This window comes from Phaenicophaeus curvirostris, chromosome 5, assembly GCF_032191515.1.
Source record: "Phaenicophaeus curvirostris isolate KB17595 chromosome 5, BPBGC_Pcur_1.0, whole genome shotgun sequence".
NCBI lineage: Eukaryota > Metazoa > Chordata > Aves > Cuculiformes > Cuculidae > Phaenicophaeus > Phaenicophaeus curvirostris.
Genome location: NC_091396.1, coordinates 13,446,158 through 13,470,692, shown reverse-complemented (window position 1 = coordinate 13,470,692; position 24,535 = coordinate 13,446,158). Strand labels below are relative to the sequence as shown.

Sequence of the window (24,535 nt, the reverse complement as noted above, 5' to 3'; positions counted from 1 at the left end):
AGGGGTTGTATCTCAGCATAGTCACATCTCATCTTCTTGGACTATAATAAGCTGGCAAGGGTAAAAGTCTGAGACTACACAAGCTTCACAAAATTATTACCATTGAGGCCTAAAGACTGGTGTCAGGGATGGGCACTGAGCAAAGAACAAACCCTTGCTTCTGAAGTACCACAGTAAGGGGTAGCTACATCCCGCAGGATCAGCTCCACCAAAACATACTTGGTGATCTGTGTCAAGTTTCTCTTCTGCTACAAGTGGGCAAAGCACAAACACTCCAGAAAGCTGCAATCACTGCTGGGGAACAGAAAAATAACCCATGCAGTCCTGTCGGGCAACTTTTCATGCCTCTCTCCAAATCCTTTAGATGTAAGCTCTCTAAAATAATCACACAGTGACATTTAACATGAAACTGGACTGACTGATGTGGACTTAGCATTTTTCCTCCTGGAAGCTGGTTTCTTCAGGCTGTGGGGGTGTCCCTCACCAGGCTGACATAGAGAAATTTCCACAGCCTTGAGTGTGGATGATCTGTCAGTAAAAGGGGTTTTCAGTTACACAATGCTGTCAAATAGCACCTTTTATGAACACTAAATTCAAGTTAAAAATGTCACAGCAAAACAGAAAAATCATCACGGAGAAAACTGCCTGTGAGGCATTTTATTGGTGTGTCTTTTAAAAAAGAAAAATTCCTGGCACATTGTTCTGGTTAAAGCCACACAATTCAGAACAGAACTCCCCATTCAGGCCCAGTCATTACACATATCGTGAACTGCTTAATAGAAAGAGAACTATTTTATCTGCTCATATACTTTCTCATATATATATACATGTATATATAAATTACTGTTGCATTGTAAAAAAACATAGGTGGATTTAGGTTGTGTTTAGAAATCATTGTGAATCTACAGTGCAGTTTATTCCATATTTTTTCTTTCTTTGGAGTCACACTGTTCAACCTCCTACTTATTCTTAATAGATTAATTTGCAATTGCTCCCTCGACATTTCAGCCTTTCATGATGGAGAGTAATTCCTCTCATTTCACTCATCAAGGACCCATATAACAATGAAAGTTCCCATAGGTCATTCTCTTGCACCTTATTTCCTTAACCCCTTCAGCCTTCTCCCCTTCAACGAGCATTCTTAAACCTGGAGCTGTCTAAGCTTAAACAAAAATAAAATTTCTCTTGCAAGGTGAGTTCAATCGAGTCCATATTGGATCAGTTCTATAGAAAATGTGACTATAGTCATGTGATTTCAATTCTCTGACACCTTTATGTGGTCATAATATCCTATTAATTTTTCTTCCATGCAGTCGTACACACAGAACTGCTGAGATTTTTCTCTAATAATCCCAAGTCCTTTTTGAGTTTTTTTGGTATACTAAATAACATGAACTCTGCTGTGGTTCATTAACTCTGGACTTATTGTTACAGTGACTAAAAGATCCAAATGCTTCTCAGCTTGGTAAGCACTGCTTCTTACTGTTTACATAATCTTGACATTTGGCAGAAAAATCAGTGCCTGTTATTTCACTTGTTATAATCATTCAGAATAAAATTGATAGGCAAGATTCTGAGCCACTGTAAGTTGTCATGTCCCTAGCATCACTTCACTGGTCTGACTTCACACATTAAATATGTTCTCTGAAACAAACCTGGAGGGCAAGCCACCAATTTGAATTTTTCAGTTGTTATTTATGAGCAATAGCTGTTTTCTAAGTTGTGGCCCTACTTCATGATTTATACTTATGTAGAGGAAAGTCCCAACATAGCCTGCAGGCAGGCAGGAATGCTCATGAACTGTGGAAGAGGTGCAGCTCTGAGCATAAGTGAGGGGTAGCTGAAGGTGTCCAAAAGTAGCCCTGTTCTTCCAAGAAAACCACATTATATATTTTTAATGAACAATTTTACATTGCATCATATTCCAGGATCTCTCTTCTTTTGTGCAATCTGTCCATTCCATGGAAAACAAAATATTTCTGATCAGAAATATAGCACTAAAACAATTGCCACTCATACACACATCCTTGAAGGTTGTGCATCATTAGGGGAGGAGACAACGGTTAGTTCACAGTAATTCAGTGCTGATGGGGCTGGGGATAATTTTCTGGCAACTAAGGATAGGATTGAGACCAAAAAATCATTTCAAATAACTATGAAGCAGTCACAGGATAGCAACACCTTTCAGTCTCGAGAGACCTAGAATTGATTTGAACTGGTCTGCCACTTAAATGGAGAAAAGCTATTATCCCCTCACTAATCTTTTGAGCCATTCAGTCCCACATGAACCAATTTTTTCTTCAACAAGCTATTTTACATATTTCACTTAGCCTACAATTTTTATGGGAGAAGCTTATCACATGATTTGTGTAAAAAGAAAAGTACCTCTTCCCTTTGCATTTCTGTTTATTCTTGGTTTGCTGCTAACATGACAGAACTATCAAGTGAGTTCCACTTCTTCTCTCCTTACGGGACCCTGCTTTTCTTGCTACTATTCGCAAAATAAGATAATTTCTTAGTAGTTTTTGGGAGAAGACACAGCCTAGAAGCATGTGTTCTAGAGATTTCTTCCTAGATAAACATAAATTTATTGCCTTCAAATGTTGTAGCAATCATCAGTATAAGGCTGATACCTCCGCAATAGCTCTGAAGCCCAAGAAGGGTCAAATCCAGGATTTGCAGAGCAAGAACTGAAACACAGCACTGCTAAGGATCCAATTTGCAAAAGCAGCTTTCTTTGTTAGGTGAATTCGTGGGCACCAAAAGGTAGACAATATGCCCACAAGCATATGAAGAAGCTGTCATTAATAATTAAGAATGTATTTAAAATTTGGCCTTTATTTTCTGATAGAGGACGTGCAAAAAATTAAGACATTGATATTGGAAAGCCATTTATAAAACAAGGGCTGCAAATGAGGCTACCATGTCCCTGGTAAAGCAAAGCAGAGAGCCAGGGAGGTTGGAGCTGCAGTTTGGTGACAGAACCACGCCAGCCCAGCAGGAGAATCCTTTCTGGCAAGAAAACGAACACACGCTCATGCTCAAACCTCTCAACTTTTCTCACTGCTTTTCCATAATTTAATGCACTCAGAGGAGCCTGTTTTGACTACTCTTTGCTTTCTCTTCCTTAAGCATTTTCCCTGTAGTTTCTCCTGATACTGAATTTACTCAGACTCCTCCATCAGTCCTGGAATTAGAATCCACACCTTTGAAAAACCTGCACTTTCTTCATTTCAGACAGTTAATCCCCCTTCTGTTCATCCTGCAGGTTACACTGCTGAAGCACACTACTTTGATACTGTTCCTCTGGCAGCAATTAGAATCAAATCAGCACCAGGCTGTTTATAAAAAGGGATGTTGCTATAATGACACTATCAATTCTTCCAAACATTGTAGCTATTTATTGAGTGATTAAAGTCAGAATCTTACTCCAGTTTTACTAGCCTATTTTCCTTGGAACTTAAAAGGTTTTACCATCTATAATATGGTACTTCAACTGCTAATAACTTTTATTTTCTTACATTATCATATTTTTTAGATTTATTTCTAGGTTTTGCATAAGATTCAAATTGTTACCCAGTTCATAAAATAAGATAAATTTATCTTGGTCAATAATCACATTAAGATAATTATCTTGCCCTTTTTGTTTGTAATATATTGAAAATGCTTGGGGTTTGTTTTTTTAACCACTTGTTTATGCAAAAGTGGCTGGTTTTTACCTGACAGATGCAGGTCTATCTACCCTCTCGCTATCAAGAGCTGTCACGTCTCCTCCCATTTTCCCCTCTTCATCAGGGGAAAATCAAAAATAAACATGCCTGTTCTTGGCTTACCAGCGAGCTACCATGGACACCTATGTTCCTGGCAGGCATAGCAGGGCTGACTCATCTGCAGGTTGGGCCATGCTACAGTGCTGGGGACTTTTGGGGAGTGCTTACTCAGGCAGCCCCACATTGTGATTGAGGTCACACTTACCAGAGCCTGGTACTGGCAGTATGCACACTAACAGACACCGTGACAACCTCTTACCTGATCAGTGTGCTATGCTATGCACTCATCGTGCCCCTCACCAACTCCCTGCTTCTCTCTGTCCATGAAAATATTAGCTGCTGATAGATGACTTCTTAAAGAATGCACTGAGGTCACTGCCTGATATCTCTGCCTTTGCCCCCTCCCTCAACCCTTGATATCCCTGTAACTGCTACACTGCCTCCTCTTTATCCACACTTCTCCTTCCACTTCTGGCAAGTAGAAGACTGCAGAGAACACTATAGCCACGCAATGCAACTAATTCAGAGTCAATTTAGTCTGGTACTAAGTATCTGCTAAAACTCCCAAATTATCAGACAGATTCTACTTCTCAGATATCAGAAGAAATGCAGAAACTAACCCTAGAGTAGGCAAATTGCACCTGTCCCGTGCTCACAAGGTCTCTGGGGAAGGTTATTCATCCAAGTTTCATCTTCAAATATCTGGATATCTCTTCTAAACAGCCTCAGGAGCTTGGCCTTAGGATGTCTGAAAAATCAGCTATGATTTCCATCATTAGCACTTTGATTAATGAAATGATTAATTATTTAAATGAAATTAGGTTTTGCGATTTATGGGAATTTCCTTGAAAAGCACAAATTCACAATTAGATGAAACATGTAAGAGGTTTGGGTTTTTTTGTGAAAAATACTTCAAATAGTGCTTGTTTAGGGGAATAAAAACAGCTTCCAGAAAGATTCAGATTTTACTTAGGAAGCATGGGTTTTCCTTTGTGTATACACAGCATTATTATAAATCAATAATTCATACCGGTATGTTTTATGTCATATGTCAATGATCAGTTAAAATAAAATAGCTCTTCCTACTTTAAAATTTAAGGACATGGGCTGCTTAGTACTGATGGACGTAGCTCTATTACATGGTAAAGTAAGTGGCATTCTGGTACAGAAAAAGGATAGCGATAACCAGAGTTTTGAACATGACAAATGAGGACTTTTCAAGTATCCTATTATGCCAGCATATCAAGTACTTGTGGCAAAAGTACCAACAGACACTGGATAATATCCAAATGGGTTTGATTTTGAAATATGGAACTTTTCTTCAGTGAAATTATTCACATTTCTCAACATCTAATGTAGTCCAGGAGCTTTAGAAAAATCAATTCGCTCCCTGTACTTTTCCCCACTTGTTGCTCAAGGGCCGAGGAAGACAAAGGCTGTGCCCCATCTTTTTCTCCTTTAGTGTAGGCGGAGAAAAAGAAGCAATTCAAAATTAGAGAGTGCATAAGAAAAGTCCCAAAGCAGAGCTAAATCAATTTTTCCTTTAAAATATTTAAGCTTCATTTCAGTTTGAGATTAAAGTGAAGATCAGTTTACATATTTGTGTAATTTCTAATGGCAGTCCTATTAAATATATGCAGACAGAAATTCATCCATTTCTAGTGAGAAAACATCTACCTTTCTCCTTCCCCTTTGCTCAGAATCCAGGTGACATTAAATCCCTTTTGTGCCATCCCCACAGCCACATAGCCAGAAATGTGGGAAGAACACACACAGAGCAGAAATGAAGTACAAGGGAGACAGATAAAGCTCCCTGCAATGATAATGGGTTCAGTTCTGTGGATTTCAGTGCAGTCAGAGAGAAATTGCGCCAACAATTTGTAGGAAACACAATCCAGACAGGTTGGCAACAGAAGTTCAACTGCTTTGCATACTCCATACATCTGAACATTTTCTCTCTTGTAATGACATGTTGAAGAAGCTGATGATCATAAATATAGAGTGTATCACCCTGTCCCTTTAACTCCCCCCTTATTGCTTTTGCAACATAATACATGCATCTCAAATACATTAAACATGTGACATATAAAATCAGTTCATGTTTTTGGGGGGTTGTCAAAATCCTGGGAAACCAAAACCTTGGAAATCACTTGTCAAAACGCTCTGGGATGAAGTAGTTAAGCTGTCATCAACAGCTTAAACACTGTTTATTTGAATATGTAATGCAACTTCTTGAGAAACCAAAAGTACAGAGTCTGTTAATCAGAGTTCTTTCTTGAGACATCTTAATTCTGCTTCCCTGATCTTCTGGGAAAGAAAACTTCATGTGAAGTGCAAGGCCATGTACACCAACAGTGAAGTAAGTACACTGCTCTACTGACACAACTGATTTGACAAAGTATGGCAATGGTATTACCATGGTACTACAGGATTATTACTCTGCAGCGCCCATTATTTGAAATGGAGTTACTCTGTGCTTACCACAAAACAGCAAGTAGCATTTTGCAGTAACACAATAAATAACCCATGTCATCTCTGTATCTACACCTTTTGCAGCAACAGATACAGAGCCAATCTAAAAACAAATCTAAAAGTGCTATAATAATGTCGGAATGACATGCCTCTTAAGCTGTTTACAGTTGACAGACTAAGTGAAATGGTTTGACAAGGAAGAACACAGTATGTGCTGACAGCCCTGCTTAGTTCACATTTGAAAGGCAAAATTAAAGTCATACTTCTACAAGGTGCTGAATTCCGCTCACTTGAAGGACATTCTCTTAAGCAAGGCATGATATTAAACCTCTGCCATCCTCCTCCTCCTGTCTCCCTTTTTTTATATGTAGACCACTAAGTGGCACACCTCAAAAACCAGTCCTGACTCCCTATCTCAGTAGTTGCTTGTGAAAACGTATCATTTAGAAGAGTATGGAGAAAGAGCAACAGCGAGAGAAGCCATAAACATTCATTCTCCATAATTTAAGGAAGCACAGCCACATATGGGCAGCATTTGGCTTTTCTTACAGCAGACAGCATGATCAGGAAAGAGCAAACACCAAACAAAGGCTAAGTACAAATCCCCTCTATCCATAGAGACACCTTTCACTTGATTACAGGATATGATCAAAAAACATAAAAACATGGTGAATCCTAAAAAAGTAAAGAAGAGCTAAGATAGGTCAGAGGAAAGGCCTGAAGGCAGCTAGTTGGAGAACCATACTGGTTTGGCAGTACTTTCCCATCTGTGAGGCAAAGGGAGTGGGAAGGCTCAAAGGACACGTGGTGGCACATATCTGTACTCTCATTAGTACTTGTCCTTGCTGTGGGCTAGCAGTAACCAGAGGCTTTCAGCAACTTCTGCAGTGGTCACTGGGAGAGTAATTCAGTGTGCTCAGTCCAGCTACAATTGAAGATGTTTCTTTATTGCAAAAGCTCTTGCTAATATTTGTCCTCTCACTGTTAGAGGCCATGGGAAGCCATGAACATTCATCTTCCCTCCCATTTTGAGAGATAGTGACTCTGTTATCATAGGGCAGATGCACTGACGAGGGAAGAGCAAGTGCCTGCTATTCCTTCTCTGTTGATAAGTCTAGTGGTTCAGCTGCTAGCAGCACCAGTCAGTCCAGCTCTTTTAATGAGCCCTGTCACAGATGAAAATTACCCCAAAGTTGCAAAATGAAATAATCTCACTGAGGGGAACAACCAGGAAAGCATTGGGAATTTTCTGCACTTGGAGTCATAGGATGCAGTTGCCTATGTGTTTACACTGGACCAACACTACCAACTCAGCTGACCAGGGCCAAGAAGCTGTATGGTCATTGTTCAAGTGGAAACGGGCTGCTGGCAGCACCTTTGTTAGAGGTAAGTGGAGAGCTGAACCCAGATGTAATCTCAGCCCAGACTAAGTATGCAGGTGGTTCTCAATTGTTTCAGTTGCCACTCATGTCTGGAGCCCTCTGGCAGTTCATAAGCAGGGACTGTTCAAAACTTCAGGTTGAAGCTGCAGTTCAGCAATCGGAACGGTGCTGAGTGCAAGCATTTTTTCAAACTAATGGAAGTTTTGCTTACATATTTCTTCCCACACATGAAGGTCATCAAATGTTTGTGTGCCAAATGTTAGAATTGATGCCATCCTAATGAACTCTGAAAACATTTTCCTGTCAAAACAAATAGAACAAGTTGACATCACTGATCCCAGCATCGACCAAAGAGAAAAAAAACAAACAAACCATCAGTTCAAAAACGAGAGGGTTTTTTGTGCTCTGAGTTCAAGGATGTGAGTCCAGCAGTGCAATGACAAAGGGGTGCACGGTGCAGATGACAAGTGTTTCACTCACTGCAGAGGAAGTTGGTCTTGAGGGAAAAAGTTTGCCTCGGCATCAAGGTTAGAAACACCTGGGTACTACCTCCTTCTACCCCATGGCACACATGAGATCCCTCGTGTCTGAGGTGTGCTGGGTTATTATCTGTAGCATGTGCTACAGGCTAGGACCTGAGTGGAGAGTAAAACCAACTACTAAACCCCATCAGAAGTTGCAGACTGATTACACTCTTAAAAGCAAGCCAGCAGCTCTCAACTTGCCAACTGAGAAACTTTTTCTTTCCTATTAGAGATGCCTATCTTTGTAGCTGTCTTCTTCATCTCCCAAGAGATCTCCCAAACTATCTATCCAAACATAACCCATGGAATGGCAACCCTGCTGCAACTGGATTCAAGTATGAAGGAAGTATATCTCACAGTTATGCTGCTAAATTGGGTTTTGGGAGATCCAGACTCATTTCTTCCTTCTAACACATTAGTCCTGTATGTCCCTCGGCAAATCTCGGAAATCATTCCACATGGGAAATAACCATACCCCCTCCTTTCCCTCTCCTGATTGATCAGAAATTTAGGACAGGGTTCATCTTGTGTGCACAGTTGCCAGCAAAGAAGTGCCTGGTGATGATCTCTCTAGGTGCTCAGTGGTTCAGTATACAATTAATTACAGCTATTTTACTATTCACATGGTACAGAGTTAAAAATAGAGACTTAATGTGGATTACAGATGGGGGTCTGCAAACCTGGTGAAAGCAGCTAGGAACCAAGCACCAACAGAGTTCCCAAATGAATGTTTCTCCTCAGATGCTCTGGCCAATTGGTGAAGGAGATTTTTCATGGAAATTGCTACAGGATGAAGATCATGTTGAAAAGTACAGTATTAGATTTGGGAATAATGATAGAGGAACCAGAGCAGAATTAAAAGGATGAAAAATACTTCATTCCTCCCTACGTCAAATACATTTCCATTTTATTTACTGTTTTAATCTCCAGTTCTCCCATGCTCACCCTGTGCCATCACCCATGTTTTTTGAATTGAAAGGTATTATCTCAGCTCTCATTTCTCCAAAAGTCAGTCCTAATCTCAGTCACTCTCCAACCCTGCAGTTCTCCCTCTCCTTGACAAGCCTGACCACTTAAATTTCTATCAGCTCAGACAACATTTACCCACACCCCTTTCTGTTCCCATCTATTTCTTCCCCTTCCAGTTTTGGTGATACCGTCATATGTCTATGCCAGTGCACAGAGCATGCAGCAATAGACATACAGATCCTGACTGCATTCAGAAAAGGGGAAAGGTTGAAGTGAATAACATCCCATGTATGAATGATTCCCTTGCTTGCTATACTACAGTGAGCTGTGCTTTCATGTACTGTGATGGATGTGAGTTATGGGTCACTCCCTCACTTTTGAAAATAAAAGTACAACAATTGCCAATTGTTATACTGTATATTACAAAATTCTATCACTTAAGATTTATACACTTAGCAAACCAATCATACAAACAATATAGGTACAGCACAGAAGCTCTACTACCAGTTTTTTTGTTGTTGAGACAGACAGAGGCATGATCACCCTTAGCAATAAAATGGTGCTACATTATCTGGAGGTGAACATTTTATGGACAAAGAGTTTATCGTATCCAGAGTTTGCCTTGGGTGCAGTAGACTTAGCATGTGTTAAGTAATGCTTAAGTGATTTGCTGAACCGGTCTAGTAGTAGAAAAGACTCCTGGCTCTATTTGCTTATAAATACATTTCAAGGCACTGACTGAAGTTACTTAAGAGATATAATCTTACCTTATAAATCTTATGTAGTAATTCAGAACCACCAGCTCTTCTTACTTTTTTTTTTTTCCTGGGTGGACAGTGGGGGCGGGTCTTTAACAGGAGATGCATGAGCCTGGAACCTGTCCTCATCAGCCTTCACACAGAGAAAAGCTTCAGAGGACTATTTCAAGGAGAAATACAAAACTGGTCTCTTCACTGTGACAAACACCAGCTACTCTCCTGAGTCCTCTTTTACGCCATGTTACTGACAGACGACCTGGCTGTGACTGGCCACGTGTTCAGGAAAGCTAATCTAGAACCCTTTTTCTCTCCTTCCTATAACCACAGAACCAGTGCGAGGGCTGGAAAATCAGAGTCTCATATGCAACACCTGTCCACAAGGTCTGAGCTGTTCTGGCATCCAGGTCACCAGAGACTGGAAACTCTTGTTGATCCCAGCTGAAGAAAGGCTCCCTTAAAATACTCACAGCACCACTGGCAAATCTGAGCTAATGAGAGTGGACCCTGGCCACTTGTATTTTATTTACAACCGTGCTTTCCATTTCAGGTTCATTTTAACTGGCATAAGCTGCTGAACCACTGGATGACCTTATCTGCTTTTCTTAAGGGAAATGGATACACAAAGTATGTAAGATCACAGAGTTTTAAGATTAAATGCTATAAACACAGATTAAATTATATGCTTTTTATCCCTTTAAGGAACTCTTGTTTATGGCATTCTGTTCCAAGTTTCCAAAATTATTTCTACTTGCATTCACACTTAGAAAAATCTAAAATGCTGCAAAGAGGGAATGCATTTGTGGACGTAACTGGCAACAGAGAACTCATGTCTTCCTCCTAGCTACTCCTAAATCTCAGAAGGCAACAGAGGCCAGGGCTGCCTAGGCCCCTCTGTGTGGTACCAGAGGGGTCTCCAGCAGTGAGGAAAGGTGATCTTGGCACAACCTCTTCTCAAAACAAAAAGAACTAACATTTAGGAAAAATGACAAGGAAACCATTGCCAGATTGATCTCTTTTCCATGATGCCAGCCAAGACTATCTGGTCACCTACTTGAGAAAAGCTTGATTACTCATGTTTTCCTAAGGCTGCTGTGACAAAAAGGAGCTGAGACAAATAGCCCCCCACAGGACAACAACCTCAGTTGGTTGATTTGCTGTTTGGTTCAGTACGCTGGTTTAAAAGGGTCATCAACCTTCATCCCAAGGACCCTGTTAGAGAAGTAGCTTTGAGCAAAATATATAATTAACCTTTGGAACTCACTGTAGGAGGATATCATTGAGGAAGCATGAGAGAGATTTTCATTTTTTGAGAAGGATTGTATATAGCTACTCTAGGGACGCAATCAGGTATTATCAGTACTTTCACTACATAGAAATCTTTGTTAACAGCCAATAAGCATTGTGCTTCTAGGAATCAAGAACAAACAAAACCAGAGACTAATAGCAAATTCTTCACTCATCAAATGGTAGGTGAATATGACGGGTGGAACCAATAAAATGAATCCAGATTGCTTAAAGACTTCAGAAACAGCCACTCACAGAGGCAGATTAGAAACGACAGTTGATGAATGAATATTTGACCGCATCCATTCTCACAATTTTTGTGTCCAGCTCTTTGCTTCACGTCCACTTACTGGCTAGAACCCAAGTGATAGCCCTTGACAACTTTAGAAAGATTAACCAAAAGTACACAAAACCCAGGCTGAATATAAAGACTTAACAGGCAAGCTAGAAGTAGTATGCTTATAGAGAAGATGTCAAGTGGAAAGAATTAGGAGTCAAGTGAAAACATTTTATATTTTATTGTGCAGAAGACTCAAATGATTTCTGTGAAGAATAGCCCAACTGACAAACCTGTCTGGGAATGGCATTCCTTAAGGTACTTCTGTCATATTTAGAAAAAAATATAAAATCCCTGGGTTGGAGGTACAGGGCAGCAGACAGGGAACACAAGATACTTGGAATGTGCTGACATTTGGAGTGCTTTGAAGCAGTGAGATTCACAATTCTCCTTCAAGACAGAGAAGGTCTGAAATGTGCAGCACATGCTGAACCATCAGCAACGTGCTTATGGTAGCAAGAGGGTGTGCTAAGGATCTGTGGAGGCAGGGCACCACAAGTTCTCCCATTTTTTTACCATAAGCAAGAAAGCACATCTTTAGCCCTACTGAGCAAACTTATCAGAGAGGCAGAAATTTTGTAGTATTTCTAGTGCCATGTAACTAACTACCTGGCATTCACAGGGCTCTATCTTCAATAGCGTGGCTTGTTCTGGATCCCTCCACATCCATCAATCTATTCCAGTTTTGAACAAGTATGCATTTAGATTTGATCCAAAGGATCTTTACTACTTAAAAAAACACTTGTAGTTTTGGCTTTAACACTTCTCTGTACAAAACCAAAATGTCACCATGTGTAGAAGTGTGGAAAAAAAAATAAGTAAAGCTCCTGCAGCCTTGTGAAGCACAGAAAGGGAAACTATGCTGTGAGCTCTGACAGTAATAAAAACATAACTGGATTGATTCTAGAGAATTTATTGAACAAAATTTAGTTAGGTCTTTTTGTTTTGTTTTGTTTCGTTTTAACGATTGCTCACCACTTAATTTTTATGAGCTCGATTATGCCTTTAAGGCACATTCCAGCAGAGGGCTGAGGTGAAAAAGCCTCTCCAGGGAGGATACAGCAGAAGAGAAAGCCTCTGGGATGTGCAGGAGTTGAGCTAATCCTGCCTATGCATGTGTTTGGCATTACCTACTTGCAGCCCTCACACTTCCCAGTGGAAAGGCAGATCTGTGGGCCCATGGCTAGAAAGTTCTAGCCTCCTTTCGCACACTGTACCTGGGTGTGAGAGGAGGCTGAATCAAACCCTCCTTCAGGTATAACAGCTGCAGACTTCTTCATGAAAAAGTTATTCTTGTTGGGGACCTGATCCCTTCACCACCACTCCATAACTAAAACCTGGGCTTTCACGGCAAGGAGAGAGATCATGCACCCCATGTAGCCCAAGACAGCCAATGCTGGCAAGTTTGCTTTTAAAAACTCGATGTTGCCCTCTCTAGAGAATGCATCATGACATAAAATATAGAAAATATTAAACTCAGACCTAAGAATGAACTGCTCCTCTTACCTGCCCAACAGTCCAAGCCACAACTAGCACATGAAGCCCTACACCCACCTCTTCTTCCCAAGTGACAGAAATGGGAAAATGGGCTGGTGCAAACTTAATTAAGTAGGAGGATGGTTGAGCAATATTATGCAGCTTTTCAGCTCAACTCTTTCCTGAAGCAGAGACCAGAGCTCTGCCTTTTCAGGAAGCACCACCATTGTACTTAAGCCTCCTGGTAAGCTGTCTTCATCGCTGTTGCATATTGAAACATACACATTTCCAGCAAAGAGGTACAAGTCCTTGCTTTAATCCATGCATGCAAAAACATTCCCCTCAGACTTTCTTTTGGAAAGAATATTAAAGTCCCAAAATGCACTGTGCACCACCTGGGTTTTCCAGAGTCTACCATCATAGTCCCAGCAGCAAACAGCCAATCCCAGTTTAAAGCAGCAACTACTGCTGCAGCCCTTCTGGGGAGAGGTGCTGGCCTTGCTTCCAGAGAGGTGCCACAAGCTGTAGCTTGTTTCTGAAATAGTCTAGGTGTCAGCATGGTACCTCTAAAGAAGTGCCAGGCTTCTCCCAGAACAGCACCCTTCACCCGCCAAAGGCTGCTTGATGTCTCTACTTAGAGCACAGACCCTTAACTTCACTCTTTCCTTGGGACGAGCATGTGTTACCTCTGGTGCAGGAAGAGCACAGGGACAGCCCTACTATTTGTGTTCCTGGACAACCCCCAGCTCAGCTGTGTCCTCCCCTGCCACTTGACACAGGAGTTGTGCATGTTGAGCATTCAGTCCACTTTTTCCTTCCTTTTGCCCCTGTCTTCCATCTGTTTTGGGTCCCAGACAAGCACTACATTATAAGGAGCGTTTGGAAAGGTAAAAAATGTGAACTCTAGGCAGGTGAGTGGGGAAATTCAAACTGAATTTAGAAACAAAAATATACTTCCCCACTCCAATAACTAGAATGAAAAAGAAATGCCCAAATTTACTATTAACTTTTACAAATCACACTATCAAATGAATCGCCAAAATGATCCAGTCAGCTCACAGTCCCACGCTTACTCTCCTGCCAATACTGAATTGGCAGCACCCTATATCACACAGCAGTTATCCGGCCCCTGGTGAAAAGCTGTCCCTGATGGTCCTGAGCAGAGCTGTGTGCAGTCTCACAGCGCTGCCACCCAGGAGGGCTCCTCCAAGGTGAGGGATAAAGGAACAGCAGGGCTGATACTGTGTCTAATGTGGCACAAGGTTCCCTCGGCACAACGTGCCCCAGCTAATGAACGGCACTGCCCCAAGTGCAAACAAGCCAAGAAAGGTTCTGTTTTCAAAGCAAGCGTATTGCACTTCAATGAAGATTTTTTCCCCCGAAAAAGTTTTAATATACACACTAAATTAAGCTTGAGAAAAGGGGACATTTCATCTTTAATCTATTTACTTCTGAATATTTAACATACAATTCTGGCACCAATCACCAGATTTAACTGGAAAATTACTCACTAATCTGTTTGCTTATTTGGAATAATTGGGTAGGCTGCCAGGGAAGAGGATTTCCTACCCTGTTTAATATCTCAGTTAGTAGTCCAATTTCAGCTTGGCGGCATAATTACTCTGACAGAGCTGTAGCCACAGGGCCTGTGAGTGGGGCTGCTTTTTAAACCGTAAATTATGGAGGATTAGCATTTATGAATTTTAAATCAGGGCTGTGGTAGGAGACACTAAAGCTGCTTAGAGCTTGCAAACCACTGCATTCAATCACCAGTCATTAACACATTCCTTCCCAAGACTTTCTGCAATCACATTTAATAAAAAAGGTATTTCTAATTTGCTTTAGAATATTGTGGTTCTGTGTCTCCAGCGTAACCCAGGGATAAGGACATCCACTTTCCAGGAAAAAAGCATCACAATTTAATCTGACCCTGATTTACCTCCCACATGAGATGTTAAAGGGCTGTCTCCTGTGCTTGATTCCTACCGTTTCTTCAACCAGATGGAGAACATGTGGTTTGATCTCTACTGTACCTAAACAATTAAAAAAATTAAAAACTGCTGAAAATCAGAGCTGCAATGTGGCTGATCAGCAGAGATCTGAACTCTGTCATCCCCCTAGCTCAGAAGCTTCAGCTTGTGAGCTCTCCACTGTTGTGTTTGCCTGTCAGGCTCACGATGAATCATTATGGGGTAAATCCTTCCTTTGATGTAGGCATGTAACTTCTTTTAAGGCCAATGAGAGTTATGTACATGCACTGAGGGCAGAATATTTTATGCCCCGAAGAAGAAGTCTTAGGAAAAAAAACTCTGCCAAAAATCACACCGCTTTGAACTTTAGAGTTGCTCCACTCAGGAGTCTAAAGAGCTCTGAAGCCATAAGACATGCATCCAAATGCAAATGCTGAGCCCTTCCTCCTCCTAAACATGTGCATCTCTCCCTCTATGAGCACAATTCAGCAAGGTATTTAAGTTCATTCTTCACATGACTGTTTCAAAGACCAATGATCCACATAAGAAACCTACATTTTTTACACTGAGAGTTTTCACATATTAAATTATATCTATATATGTTAATAAAAATACATAGGTAGATAAAGACTTTTACTACAAAATAGAACATAGACATGAGTGAAATTTATATACAGCAAAATGAGAAAAATGAAGGGGCAATTGGTCAGAGTAAAACTTGATACAGCACCTGTCACTAATACCTGAAGAAAACACAGGTAATTTAAAAAGGAGAGTGATGGGACTCCTCCTACTGTATCCCTGTGTAATTATCCTGGACACTCAGAAAAGCTCTGAGCTCTCAAAGTCACCTCCAGGAAGGGACAGGAAGAATTCCCTGCCATTGGGTGGTGATGGGGATTCGTACGCCCTCCTCAGAGTCACCCAGCATTGACCTCTGACATAAACAGGATACCAACCGATGATGCATTACACTGCAATCAACAGTGCTATTCACTGAATCAACCAGATGATTTAAAATTCCCAAACCTCATTGAAAGTAGTTGGAAATTAGGCACTTTGAAAAGTTGACTCTTTTGAAAATGCCTTTTAATCTCCTAAATTACTCATGCTTTCGAAAACTTTACTCATGCTAAGTACTTTGGGGGCCTCAGTCAGTGAAAGCTAAACTGAAAGACGCTAAGGAAGGACCATTTACACAGAACCCTGCTCAGCTCTTATCTATCCTCTATCCTCCTAGCAACAATAGACAGAAGGAAAGCAGAGCTCTTGGCAACATCAGCCTTGTGCCAAGAATTCATCTGACAAGAGTGGCAGGTCCCTGGACCCTATTAAAGCTACTCAAACAGACGGATTTTCTTCCCTACTGCGCTTAGAGTAGAGTTTTTCTAGCTGATCTCCTCCCTCTAAAGGCTGAGTGGTGCCACCAGTTCTCCCCAAACCACAAGAAAGACGCAGTCCTTACTGCCACAGAACGAACAATTTGGTCACTGCTTGAATAGTGCAAACTGTCCATGTTTCAGGAACCAGCTCTATGCATTGCTCCTTATTCTGCTTCTTCTTGCCTGCACACAGCTGAAAAACCTTTCATTAATTCTTCTTTTCGATTGCCCCACAGTATTCTTCCTGGTGCTAACTGTGCATGCACTCTATGTGTATGCATCCAACAGGAGAACAAATGTTATAGGAGCAGGGAGAAGAAGCATCTGTTTGGTATTCAGAGGCTGAGAGGTCCTTCTGAATATTTTTTGTCCCTTTGATTAGCAGTTAGAGGGCGAGGAATGAACTCACAAGCGATCACGATAAAATGTTCCCAGAATATATGTATATGTGACTTATTCAGTGCTGCTTGTCTAGAACATGAATCGAGATTTGGGTGCGTGGTGGCAAGGCCTTGATACAGAGCTATGTCTGAACCTGATATGTGTCAGGGAAGATGTCACTCTCAGGAGCCTTGGGACATCTCAGGAGTCATCGAGTCCTGACAAACCAGAGCAGTTCCCAAGCTCTAAAGATAAGGGCTATTCTTTGCAGCTAAGAACAGAGTGGAGTGAGCTACCTGCACCTTCTCTGAAACATCTCTTCAAGCATACTCATCCATACAATACTCAGGGAGGGGAAAGAGGCACAATACAAGGAAAAACTGAAAAAAAAAAAGGCATTTCAGTAGCTGTGCATTGTTTGGAAAGGCACTAAACAGTTGGAAACTCCCCAAAGGACTGTTTGAGTTGGCTTTGGGAGCATCCCTGTGATCTCTGCCTAGACAACAGAAGGACACTTGGGGCACAACAACCCTATGCAGTGCTACAGACTAGGAGAAGTCTGTCTAGAAAGCTGCCTGGAGGAGAGGGACCTAGGGGTGTTGGTTGACAGCCGACTGAACAGGAGCCAGCAGCGTGCCCAGGTGGCCAAGAAGGCCAATGGCATCTTGGCTTGGATCAGAAACGGCGTGACCAGCAGGTCCAGGGAGGTTATCCTCCCTCTGTACTCGGCACTGGTGAGACCACTCCTCGAATACTGTGTTCAGTTCTGGGCCCCTCACCATAAGAAGGATGTTGAGGCTCTGGAGAGAGTCCAGAGAAGAGCAACAAAGCTGGTGAAAGGGCTGGAGAACAGGCCTTATGAGGAGCGGCTGAGGGAGCTGGGGTTGTTTAGCCTGGAGAAGAGGAGGCTGAGGGGTGACCTTATTGCTCTCTACAACTACCTGAAAGGAGGTTGTAGAGAGGAGGGTGCTGGCCTCTTCTCCCAAGTGACAGGGGACAGGACAAGAGGGAATGGCCTCAAGTTCCACCAGGGGAGGTTTAGGCTAGACGTTAGGAAAAAATTCTTTACAGAAAGGGTCATTGGGCACTGGAACAGGCTGCCCAGGGAGGTGGTTGATTCATCTTCCCTGGAGGTGTTTAAGGCACGGGTGGACGAGGTGCTGAGGGATATGGTTTAGTGTTTGATAGGAATGGTTGGACTCGATGATCCGGTGGGTCTCTTCCAACCTGGTTATTCTGTGATTCTGTGATTCTGTGACTACAACAGAGACCAGATTCAAAACCCTGACAATCAAAATTTGAAAGGGAAAAGACTAAAAAATTCGGACTCAACTCCAACACAGCACCTTTAAGTAGCTTCAAAGAGGTAGGGCACTTTCTTTTTCCTCTCTGTACTATGTAATCACCTCAAAATGTTGGCTGCCGCCAAAAGTTACATTTTAGTCCTCATAAATCAAAGGAAGAGGAATATCCTCTATATTTAATGCTTATATCATAATATTTCTAAATACATCCAAATCCTTTCCTGTCCCACAGGGCTTCTCTCTGTGACTCTGAAAGTATCTCAAAATTTTCAAAAGAAGAAAACACTTCTTCCCCCAAGGCAAGTAGGAGGGGGAGGATGTTGCACTGTATATATAAGCGACTGATATAACTTTGACTGGGAAATCTCTCTTCAGTAGGCTTAATATGCTTCCTCTGCCTGAGAAATGCATAATATATAAAGCAATCCTGCCTGCTTCCTTCTCAAAGCCACCTGAACAATCTCCTTTCATTGGCCATGGGGCTTTACAAGTAACTCCTCCACACAACCAGGTGCCTTGGCATATGGTCTCGCTTTTCTGCCATTGCAGCTAGCAGTAATTTAGACTTATACAACTTCACGTCTGAAAGGTTAGTTGCTGACAAAGAGTCATCACCATTTCACCTGACACAGGATAGGATCCCGTATTGCTCTAGGTCTCTTCCAGTGCTGCACTGTGATTGAATCCTTCTCATTTTACACCTTGATTAGGAAAACAGTCAGTGAGATACTATGGACAGGAGAGTCCCTGAAGTGATTTACTTAAGAGCTGTGGTCGATCACAGGTAGTTACATTGAGCATCAGTAGCAAACCTGAAAAAATACTCCAACATAAATCATTTAGCTGTGAAGGGAAGGATGGAAGGTGAGTAATATGGTAATGGTCACAAGCAGCTAAATGTTCTTTTTTCTGAATGAAAAAATCTTCACAGATGCTGCTGCATGAAGACTGGTAGCATGAGCCACATGGAGCTCAATCTTTGACAGGCTCAAAACATGTATAATTTTACATTTCTTCAAGCTGTAGCTTTTTGGAATTAGTAAGCAGGATCTCAGGTTGCTGCTTTAAGGGAGGAAGAATCAGTTTTAATTATCTTGCTCATCTAGGGCCAAAGGCCTTGATGGCTGTGGGAGATAGGTTATATTCTTCTGCAGAAAACAGTTCCAAACACAACCTCATTAAGACTATTTTACTGCTACCAACTCCACAGTTCACAGTGCACTATCCTCTCAAGTCAGGCTTCATGATACTGTGAAATCAAGTGTTACACATTGGTTTTTATGATGCTTTGGTCTTACAGCACATGGGGAAATTGCTGTCTTAAAATGATGCAGCATGCTGAATATTTTGCCACAACCTTTCATGTCCACGTATGAATTTCCCTTACTTCTATGGAGCCAAATACTTGACAAATGACAGCTATTTTCATTAGTGTTAAGGGGATCGCTAAAGAGTCAAAGCACGTGAGTCATCCCTCAAGTACTGCTTGATATACTTATATATTGTAGAGAGCATAATCCCATGAAGCCCAGGTTTAAAAATAATTCTCTCACTGGCAAACACAAGGGACTCATCAGTGAAAAATATACTGATCAGGTCTGTAGATCTGTAAAAATTCTGCAAGACAGGAGATCAATGAGCATGCCACCCAACTGCACTCTGTGCAGCAAAAGCCTCAGCACTGTCCTGGCAACATTGGAGTCACAGAAGCTGTTTTGCAATGGTTTGTCTGTGCCTGTTGTATTAAGAAAGAGAAAGGGAAAAGGCAATTTGAATCCTGGAAGGTCAACTAAGCTAGGTCAGAAGTACACCATCCAGATACCACAGCACAAGGTAAAGCCTCAGATGTGCCTTGTTTAAATGTTAAAACTCTTCAGGACAAGGTTGTCTTTGCTATGAGGTTGAGTGCATCCCTCTGCTTTCTGGTTTAACTTGGGGAAAAGCAGTTGAGGCAGGGAGGAGAAGGGGCATCAGCTCAGAAAATCTCATATGGAGAGGCACTGCAGTAAAAGTCTTTGAGCTTCTTTTGTTGTGATGGGCTTAGTTGATATACTTAGTACAGTGGACTGTACAAAATTGTACTTCAGTTGCAAACCCAGTATCTCCCTTATACTCCTTGTACTAATAAAGACAATTTCTCCAACAAGCAAGCTAGAAGTATAAGATCTTTTTTCCTTTGTCAATATCTGCCAGACAGTACAAAGCCAGATACTCCTAGGCACTGGAAATGCATTACTGAAGGAAATGGCCCTATGGAAAGCAGAGCGTAGGGTATGTAAAAAGGGTTGTCTGGAAGTGTCACACTCCAGCACCAGTCACTCAGCATCAGGAGAGGGCAAGGTGCTCTCTCTACTCTTAAAGCTTCTGCTGATAGTAGGCATGAGTCTTTTTTTCTACATTGTGAAGCTCCAAAAAGCTTCATTTATTCTTCTAGCCTTCAAAACATGAAAAGATTTAAGAGTGAGACTCCTGTGTTCCAGATTAAGACCGACCTATTACACCAAATGGATCCAGAGTCAGATCCACAGCTGGTGTGATTGACGTCAGTGCAGCTAGACTTATTTATGCTGCCTGAGGATCTGCTCTTCCACAGTTAGCAACATCTCAATCTCCTTTTTAATAAGCAACAGGCCCTGTTATAATGGGATATATGGAAGGAGAGATGCAAAATCTTATAATGTGAAAATTGATTATCATGTACTTTAGACTATTTCCTGCTGTGCCCTTTGTTTTGGTATGAGTGTTTCATTTCATCACTCCAAGCCGTTTCACCATCTCTGTACTACACTATGAAATACATTAATTATCTCATTATCTTTGGGGAAAAACCTTCAGTCTTTCTTAAAAACAATATTCACTCAAAACCTTCTTTGGGCTTCATTAGGGATACTGAGAGTGAAGAGAGAGAGAACAGGACTGCAGCTATGTCACAACACATACCAGTTAGAATTTTGGTTCTGTTTGTGCTTCTACAACTGAAAAAAAACAATCAACAAAAAGGAAAAAAAATAGCTCGGTGTAGGTTTGCTCTTTTTTTTTTTTAATGTTCAAAATAAAATTGCTCTCAGGTTCCCAACTCATATGTCAAAGTGTCAGCCCACAAGAACTTTTCAAGGCTTAGTCATAAACTTCCAAAATAGAGGAGGGAGAGAAGGAAAACGACAGTTAGCTTTACTTATAGCCCTACCAGAATGTGCCACAGAAATATGGCAATGTCGATATGCTGAATTAGCCTCTATATCAGATAAAAATGATATAATACTTTTATTTTCATAAATAAATCTTAATTAAGATAATGTCTTCGCAAACCATAAGGTAGAGGAAAATAGAAAAAAAAGCTCTACAAAAATCCGTACCACACACTCTCCCACTTTGAATTTAGGATCGAGCTGGGGTCATTTTGTAAAGAAAATAATGTTCCAGGCCCATCACAATTTGTGAAAGTCAGGTTAGAGTAAAAGCAAAATTCCCTACTGTCCTCACAAGATTTCTTGCCCTGTTCTTTTGTGAATACGCTAGAATGGGTGATGGATGGGAGGCTGCCCTTTTCTAGAGTTCTTGCTGTGTTTTGTGATAACTCATTATATTTCTTTCTTTACAAATAGCCCCATTAATGCTCCAGAATTGAACAGAATCATAAAGCTTGAAACATCCCACTCCCATTCCAGTAGAGCTAGACGTATTGTTTCATGAATTACAGAGCTGCCAAAACCTGATTTATCCAAGCAAAGCCTTCAAAGTCGAGTCACAGATATTTATTTATTTAGGACTGTAAAAGAAAATACTTTTTACTGAGATAAGTATGATATAACCTAGCTACAGCTTTATTTAAATTGAATTATGTGTCTTTTATATTTTTTCAACAATATGGTTGATGGAAACAGTCCTTGTTTTTGGGGGAGCTGAACTAAAAACCTTATTAAACCTTTTATAGAAAATTTACAAAACAGAAAAGAGTCAAGCTCTTTCGAAGTCTCTGTGGCCTCAATAAAACCTTACATATTCTGAGATTAGACGTCACTCTTAGTCAGATGATTCTAAACAAGACTACTATAATCCTCTCTGTTATGGAGATATTTATTTTTGTCTGAAAAACTTCAAAGCAGGACATGACAGATAATCAAAATAAAAATTTGCATTCCAATGAGAGTTTCTTTTTTAATAAAGAAGAATAATTCTCTCAGTTCCTCTGTAAAGAAGAACTGAGCTCACTTACTTTAAGTTCTGGGTGTTCGAGGTGTAGGGGTTTGCTTTCTTTCTTTTTCGTATCTCCCATTCATCATTATTTAATAAAGGGTTTGTTACTTTGGGGCAGAAATGCTGCAGCAAATCAAGAAACACATCAATGAAACCAAATTATTTCATTTTTTCTTCAGAATTTTCCCCAGAATGAACTGAACAGTCAGGGATCACCATTAATACATAGTCCTACAGCTGGCTTCCTGGGTGAATACTCCACAGAGACATAATGTTTTTCTTCTGGGAACTGGATGTAGCTTTCAGTGGTAGCAGAGGCTGCATAGGGAGTGAATTAACCCACTCTTCCTATTGTATACATTTTTTCAATATCTTTCCTTTTTGCATTTGTGGTGATAGTGGGGAGCTCTGCCTGTGGACAAGGAACTCAGCAAAGCAAACACTGCATCATGCTGAAATACCTGATACTCTAAAGACACTGGCGAAGACATTTAGGGGCAACTGAGACTTTCTGTGCTTGCAGGCATGCACGTGCAAACACACCCTCCCTTGGCAGGCCAGTATGGACACAGGCAGGTCTGGCAGCTCACCCAGGGTGGGCTGGAACAGTGATTTTTTCCAACCTACCCCATTCCCTCTGATAAATTGTTTTGGGGAAGAAGAGCCATTTCATTTGGTAGAAAATGCAGTGCACCCCTGAGTGCCAAGACCACTGCTGGCCAGCTCTTTCCAGTGACTGTGTGTAGATGAGGGAAGGTGCTTTTCCATTTCCAAGTAAAGCACCAGCCTGGCCTGTGGCCTCCTGTAGCATGGGTCTCTCTATTCTTTCAGAGTAATGTTTTTTCTTTCCTTTCAATAGTATTAACAAAAAAATTAAATACCCAGAAATAACAATGCACTCTTTCTAAAACTATAGTGGGGCTTCCAGACTCCCAGCTTCTACCAATGAATTAATTCTGAAGTGGCAGTATCATTCCCCTTTCCAGTGCAAAGCTCCTCTAATGTTGCTTCAGGAATCCTCCTCTCCTCCCAGGGACACACACAGATAAAAATGCCTTCACATCTCACAGGTGGGACTGTTGATATTTTGTCTACCTGTTTACAGCTTGCAGAAATGTCGAATTTGAAGACCCTAAATCACCAATTTCTTCAGTGACTTATCTAAACCACAAGTTACAAAGAGTAAAGAGGAGCTTTGTGAAAATCGAGGACAGCTCCGGGAAGAAGGGTGAAAAGCAGCACAGTGGTGAGGGTGGTCTCGCAACTCTACAACACTTTTGCCAAGAGCTCCGGAAAGAGCCGAACGGAAACGCTCATCAATAGAAATAACCTCAGGCTCCCGCTTACTGCCACTGTGGCTTAGTACAAGAGGAATCCACTTCATCCCCTAGGAAATGAAAGGCAGTGAAGGACAAGATGCCAAGAAACTAGTTTTTCTCTGGTGGGTCCTTCTGAAAAAGCAGGACAGATATTTACATTTGTTAGGTGTAAGGCAAAGAGGCAGCAGCTACACCAGCCCTAAACTGCCATGAAATACCTCTACCACATAGAACATTTGCTGGCAACCTTGGGCAGGGGCCAGGCGAGCAGTCATTGCTCTCAATGCCTCTCCCCTCAGTGCGACTCAGTTGCAGACTCGCGTAGTCCCCTGTGTGCAAAGCTGATTTTGGACTTCTTTTGTTATGTAAATGAGATACTAAAACACTTCTCAGATCCTCCAAGGAAAAAGGGCTGCCTGTAAACCACAAAATCTCACTTCTATGTGGCAGGCTGGTCAGCTGGTCCATCCAATCCCTTTCCAATTTGCTGGGATTTATTTTTACATTTCCTTTCCAGGCAATACAGCCTGACACACATTGATTTTCATTCACTGTTGCACAATTGCTCTGTTAGCACCTCTTTTTATTTATTAACTGTTTTAATAGTGGTTGTTCCACAACAGCACCATGTTGAAACACATATGAAGGAAACATTCCAATAAAAAAATAAATTTGCCACTGCACATTACCTGGGCTGCTTTGATATTCTGATCTCACCCTGCTTAAGCACAGTTCTTCAAAGTGAAGGACAGTAGTTTAAGTCAATCTCAGTTAAATGCTAGCTTTGCTCATTTAACAATGCAATGGGCACACTTGGCTGTGTTCACTAAAATCTTGTTTGATACCAATTAAGCCTTAAAAAAATCCATTAATAGTCTGAATACTTCTCAAACTCACTTTGCAATTTATTTTGAAAAGTTGGATGAAACTGCAAAAGTCTGCCAAAGATTCAGTGAAAAGGGGCCGATTTGGAACAAATGCTAGTTTTAATAATGATAAACCTCTGCATA

At 41.2% G+C, this 24,535-nt stretch overlaps 1 long non-coding RNA gene across 2 annotated transcripts in view; it reads right to left on the bottom strand.

Moving 5' to 3' along the window:
- Positions 1 to 446: 446 nt before the first annotated feature.
- The window catches only part of LOC138721040 (uncharacterized), a 156,235-nt gene continuing 132,146 nt past the window's right edge, over positions 447 to 24,535 (bottom strand). For both annotated transcript variants that reach the window (XR_011337500.1, XR_011337499.1), the window contains exons 2-3: positions 17,002 to 17,085; positions 447 to 528 (exon numbers count right to left, since the gene is read on the bottom strand). This is a non-coding gene — a long non-coding RNA (uncharacterized lncRNA). The remainder of the gene's footprint in view (positions 529 to 17,001; positions 17,086 to 24,535) is intronic.